Genomic DNA, 5,832 nt, shown 5'->3' with positions numbered 1-5,832 from the left:
AAAATGAGCTGAAAAAAATGGATGGGAGGCATAGATATATAACACATTCATCAAGGTAGGCCGCATACTGTAAGGGTAATACCTAATCCACTTCTATTAAGGTGGTTCATGAACCATTGTTTCCTCTTATAAATTCTCACATGTACATATGCTTAAATTAGGAGATGCTATATCGATTGACTACTCTAACACCTTCGCTTCAACTCTCTCTTTCCACCACACGGTGCATCCACGCCCATCTCTTTTCCATAGATGCCAAAGGCCTCCTCCCCATGACCTTTTTTATGTTATTCTCTACATCAAGAATTGACTGAGCATGATGGTTGGGACCTTGTGGTTGTAGGAAGCAATTTTCTGAGCTGGTATTAGAATTGCAATTAAATGCCAGAAAAGTAACAATGATTTGGGACCATCGATCTATCACCTTAGATTTTATGATAACCACCGTCCGATTACTCACCAAATGGATTGGTGTGTTTAATTTAATCGCATCTATATACATGCATGCCTGAGTGATCTTGCTATTACAATACAGCCATCTACACATAACAGTCTCCTTTGATGCGTAGGGATTGGACAGAAAGATTCTTTGATTAGAAGTATGTAAGTTGAACAAATATGTCATTTGAGAGGGACCAAGTCTATTTCATTAGACTCATCACAAGCCTACTTAATCGTAAAAATGCATACAGTGCATGTTTGAGGGATCTTGCTACTATAATATAGCCATCTACACGTAGCAGCCTCCTTCGATGAGTAGAGATTGAAGAGAAAGATCCTTTGATTATAAGTAAGAATGTCGAGCAAATATGTCATTTGATCAAGTCCGTTTCATTGGACTCCTCACTAGCGCCTTTGATCGTAAAAATGCATGTGGTTGTCTTCAAAGAATCACTGATGCATGAAAGTGGTGCCTACAAAATAAAGAGATTTTATATTAAAAAAATGTTCAAGTAGAAGCAGCAGAGCACAACCTATTTTTTAAAGGGACCAATCCACTACCCAATTCCTCCAACAAGCATATTTAGAAATTCCCTTATATGTATGCCAAGTGAGAAATGATGCATGGATTCAACCCATGGCTCAGTGGTAGACAGTCCGTTTCAACATCGAGGTCATGGGTTCAGGTGCCCATGTGGGTGTGTAAAAAAGATACAGGAAAAGAAAAAAAAAAGGTGGAAAAGATGCATAAATTTACTTAGACAACCTGTACATGATCCTGACCGTTCATCTACTTGGAACTACTGTTGATTAGGAACAAGACAAAAATCACATAATTGAGAGTGATTGGGGAAAAGTCCAACCAATTGTAAACATGTTGAACAACCAAAAGTCAATAGTGGCTATGATCATCTGACCAGTAGAAATCCTAACATGAACCGTACGTCGGATACTTTACATGTCACTTCTATGGACGTTGTAAGCTTGATATATTTCATTTTGTACTGCTCTTTGATGGATTGTAATCCCATGCATCATTAGTGGATGTCTTTGCCTATAACATTGTTTGAAATGAAAATAAGAGTGGATTATCAGGGAATTCTTTGTGGTGCGTGTAGTTTTCATGCGTAGGGGCCGGTGCACACTCATCTGTTCCATTGATATGATGGCCCCATCCAAATTGAAACATCTGATCATCCGATCATTAGCCTTTTTCCCCTTAAATGTGGATAGTTCGTCTACATCTCTTCAACCATGTATTTGCATGTCAACGAACAAAAGGCAGGAATTGTCTAACTGAGAATATTTTTTGAACATGGTCCATCCATCAATGATGATAGACACTGGTTCAATGGTCTGGATCATGAGACAATTGGGTTCCTATAAACTCCATGCACATGTACATGTAGAGAGAATCCTTGCGGACACTAACAAACTTACTTAAAAAATAAAAAAAATAAAAAACATATATAATATTTGTTACCTTAATGTGAAGGCTGATTATCATGATTCAGTTATAATGGCTTCTTTTTCCATAATTGGATGATTTGGGATCGAATCCATGACCTCAACCACGGATCGTCTTTGGGTCCCATGTTTGTGGCCCATTCCTGAAAGACCATTAACTCAAATGATAAACAATTCATAGAAGAAAAACAAACGAATTGAATTAGATACATTACGTGAACACCACTAATCAGAATTATAGCAATCACGACGTTCATTGTTATGTTATTTATACACATCCCACGGTTTCTATCATACAACTATTATGGTAATATAATCGTTGTTACATTTAAACTTACAATAATCTTATATACCATGATGGGTCCAGTTCCATGGTTAAGTGGTAGATACATTGCATTTCAACACAGGTCATACATAATTGGGTGCCCATATAGTATAGGTGTGTGTAAAGAAAACACACACATATATGGATTCTGGAAAAAAGAAGAAGAAGAAGAAGAAGAAGAAGAGGAGGTGATTCCATATAGTATGGGACCACTGACTGGCAAAGATGGGCAGATGTGTCAATATCGAATCTGTGCTTGATAAGATCTTTCCATTATGTGGACTATACTATTTAATTCTTTTGGCCTAAAAAGTCAGGCTATTTTTCAAGTTGGCCATGACCTGCAAAATATATGGAAGGCTAAAAAAATTATTTAACTGCATATTTTCCTTGCACATTGCGGTGCACCTTGAGTGAAACTGCCTTCTTTTAAGGCAGAAGATGTAAGCATTATTTCCAAATACATGCCAAGCTCAAATCTTTAACAAGTGTTTCATATCAACACATGTCCCTCTTTGTGTATGCTACACAAAGGGTTTGGAATGTGCTTACAAGATTGGCCCTAGCCTGGCCCAGCCCCCTAAGCCCTAGTCCTAATTGGTCTAAGGACTTAGTCCTTCATCATATAGGGTCAGGTTTGAAAAGAGTTATATGATCAAAGGTTTGAAATAGTCAATTTGGTATCCCCTGCACCCATGAAAAGCTCCATTTTATAAATGGTTCTTATGATAGAATTATGACCTCAGATTCAAAAGGTGCCTTTAAACTCCACATAAAAGTTGAATGGGACCGTCACGAGTTTCTTCATATCGTCCATCCCTTTCTATAACGGTGACACTTGATTATTAGAACCGACCAAAGGACCGCTCGGGACATTCATCATTAGCAATGGGCCAATCTAGCTAGGAAACTGGGCCTAGATTTCAAACGTGAGCCCCTAGCCAAGACATGTTGAATTACAAACCTCAAAACACACACACAGGGCTACACCTGTAGGAACAGTTTGGAGAGGGATGCCCACCATTGATCTATGTTGAGCCTCCCAAGTTTCAAAATTGCTTGGTTTTTTAGGTGAGTCATTATCTTGGTTAAATGTTTCATATGGATTGGATAGAATATACACAACACGTTGGGCCATCTACGAGAATCAAGGAAGAGCTAGCATTCCCCTTTAAACACTTCATACAGCTCATCCGACCCGCCTGAGTCATGGATTGATCAAATCTTTGGGCCCTTGGCCAACAAGGGGGTATGTGCAACATAGTCGGTGTCAACATATCATGGTGGGCCCCACACAACTCATTTGCACTGTAATACAAAGAAAAAGTTTGCACTTTGATCATTTTCCATATGCATGAAACTAATACATCAAATTTAAATATGACGTCTACTTTAATTTCTTACTATCATTTGGATTTTTACCCTGAAGAATTATGAGCCAAGTTTTCAGGTACGTACTTTTCATGGGACCTAAATGCCCAATTATGTTTCTCTAAAATGAAAGTAGTAAAACAGACCTACTAGGTGCATGCATGACATCCAATCTATCCAACAGATGCATCCCTGCATGATTGTTAGAATAAGAAAAGCTTGGGCTGTCTGATCATCACGTGGGCCACATCATCAAAACAATTTACAAAAGGATCCAAATTCACATGTGCTCCGTTTGATGATGGGACAAGCTGGAATTTTGGTTCATCTAATCACCAAGGTGAAGTGCATCTATTTGATGGATTGGATGTTAAACACGTGTCAAATGATCCACAAAAATAAATAAATAAATAAATAACTAAAAATCTCTATTGCTAGAGAAAAGGAGTGGATGTTGGGGTCATTAGACTCTCAAAAAGCACATATTTAGAGTTTCATTTTGCCATGCAGTATTTGGTTTCTAAGAAAAACAAACCAAAAAAACCAAAAGAGAGAGAAAGGTCCTACACAACTCAAAGAATTCTATATGGGTATACCTTTACTTGCGCCAGTGTCGCAAGGTGGGACATCCCATCCATGCGTAAGATAGGCCCCACCATGACAATCATCTAGCAAAAAATCAAGCCAATCCACACATCAGGCATGCCGCACATGCACGTGTGTTCAGATCACTGGCATACGGATTTTGATGGGTCACCTACGCCATGAGTGAAATGGCTCTATTTCATGACAAATGATTCATGGTGTGGCTCACCTGGATGGCTGAGATATTCTACATAGCATGCCAAGTATAGTGCAAATATCATAGTTCCTTAAAAATTAATGGCAAACTTCATAAAGCTCTTACAACCAACTCAAATTCTATACTTGTCTATTAAGATGCACCTCAAATTACAATTAATCAGATATCCATGAGAAAATGAACAAACTCCATTTTGACTACAATGTGGAAGAGATCTAGATGAGCAGTCCATCAAGTGGGACATGCTAAGCCAATATTTTGGCCCAAAAATCAGGATGGTCCACTCATCAGGCAAGCTATAGTGCATGTTTTTCCTAGCCATTCATTTGTTTCATACATTGTGCCCACCTGATAGAAAACTACCAGTTATTTAGGCTAGGTGATGTAGACGGTGCAGACCATCTGATAGACCGCTTGGATCTTGCACATTTATGCCATGTTAGTGTGTGCACTGGTATGTAGATGCATGTGGCCTTCACAAAACTCAAAAAAATAATTTGAATGAAGAGAAAATATGACAACATACAATAGGGAGATGACAACATGAAGAAGATGCAACAAAAAAAAAAAAAAAAGTTCTTGCGCCATCAATATAATAATAAAGACGAGACTCCTTAATCATCAAGCGTACATCAAGAGAGGGCCACCAGCCTAGTGGCCCCTTTCAAAATTTATATGGAATTACCTATTGCACAAGCTGAAAAGGTGCCTTTCATGGCACCGTAGATCGCTCGATGTGTAATTCAATTCGAAACTAAAAGATAAATCACTAGCTAGCATCTCACGAGAGTATATAATTGGCAAAACATTGAAACGCTATAACACATATTTATACCAGGAAAATACAATGCGCATGTGACAGGTTGCTGCCTATGGGTAGCATGCATTTGCGCATGCATGCATGTTAGGTAAGATTCGTGCCAGGCGCTGAAACGCATGCATGTTAGGTAAGATTTGCGCTAGGAGCCAAAAGACACTTGGCGGAAATACATGGTAAAAAGGTGGGGCTTCGATGTAGATCCCTAGACTCGCTAGGAGAGCACATGATGAAAGGATCAAACTGTGGCAAGCCTAGAGCGATCATAGACTAGACCTGTGTTGGTTCGGCCTTAATTTCAAACAGGTGGGGCTGGGCCTGTCGGGACACTCATATTCAATCGATCTTTAGCCTAAGTCCATCCCATTGACAACCCTTGCCAAGCCCCTAGTTCAATTAAAGAGTGCTTTTAAATTATTATTATTAGTTATTTATTTATTTTTTCAAATTGGAGCTTCAGTGCTTTTAAATTGGATATATTGGATATTGTTATAAACGTAACGGAAATTAATTGTTAAAAAAAAAACTATTTTTAGATTAATCGTGGGATCTCGTCTTGATCATCTCATATTTCTGAATATCTAAACCTCCAAATGGATGATTTAGGTC

At 38.4% G+C, this 5,832-nt stretch overlaps 1 long non-coding RNA gene across 1 annotated transcript; it reads right to left on the bottom strand.

Annotated features, from left to right (window-relative positions):
- Positions 1–585: 585 nt before the first annotated feature.
- Positions 586–5,195, bottom strand: LOC131251096 (uncharacterized). Its single transcript, XR_009173584.1, has 3 exons — positions 5,092–5,195; positions 1,925–2,051; positions 586–914 (listed from the first exon to the last, which is right to left on the bottom strand). It is a non-coding gene; the product is annotated as an uncharacterized LOC131251096 (long non-coding RNA).
- Between the last annotated feature and the right edge of the window lie 637 nt (positions 5,196–5,832).

The sequence above is a fragment of the Magnolia sinica genome, chromosome 7 (assembly GCF_029962835.1).
Source record: "Magnolia sinica isolate HGM2019 chromosome 7, MsV1, whole genome shotgun sequence".
In the NCBI taxonomy this organism is placed as follows: Eukaryota; Viridiplantae; Streptophyta; class Magnoliopsida; order Magnoliales; family Magnoliaceae; genus Magnolia; species Magnolia sinica.
This window is presented reverse-complemented; position numbering and strand designations above follow the sequence as displayed.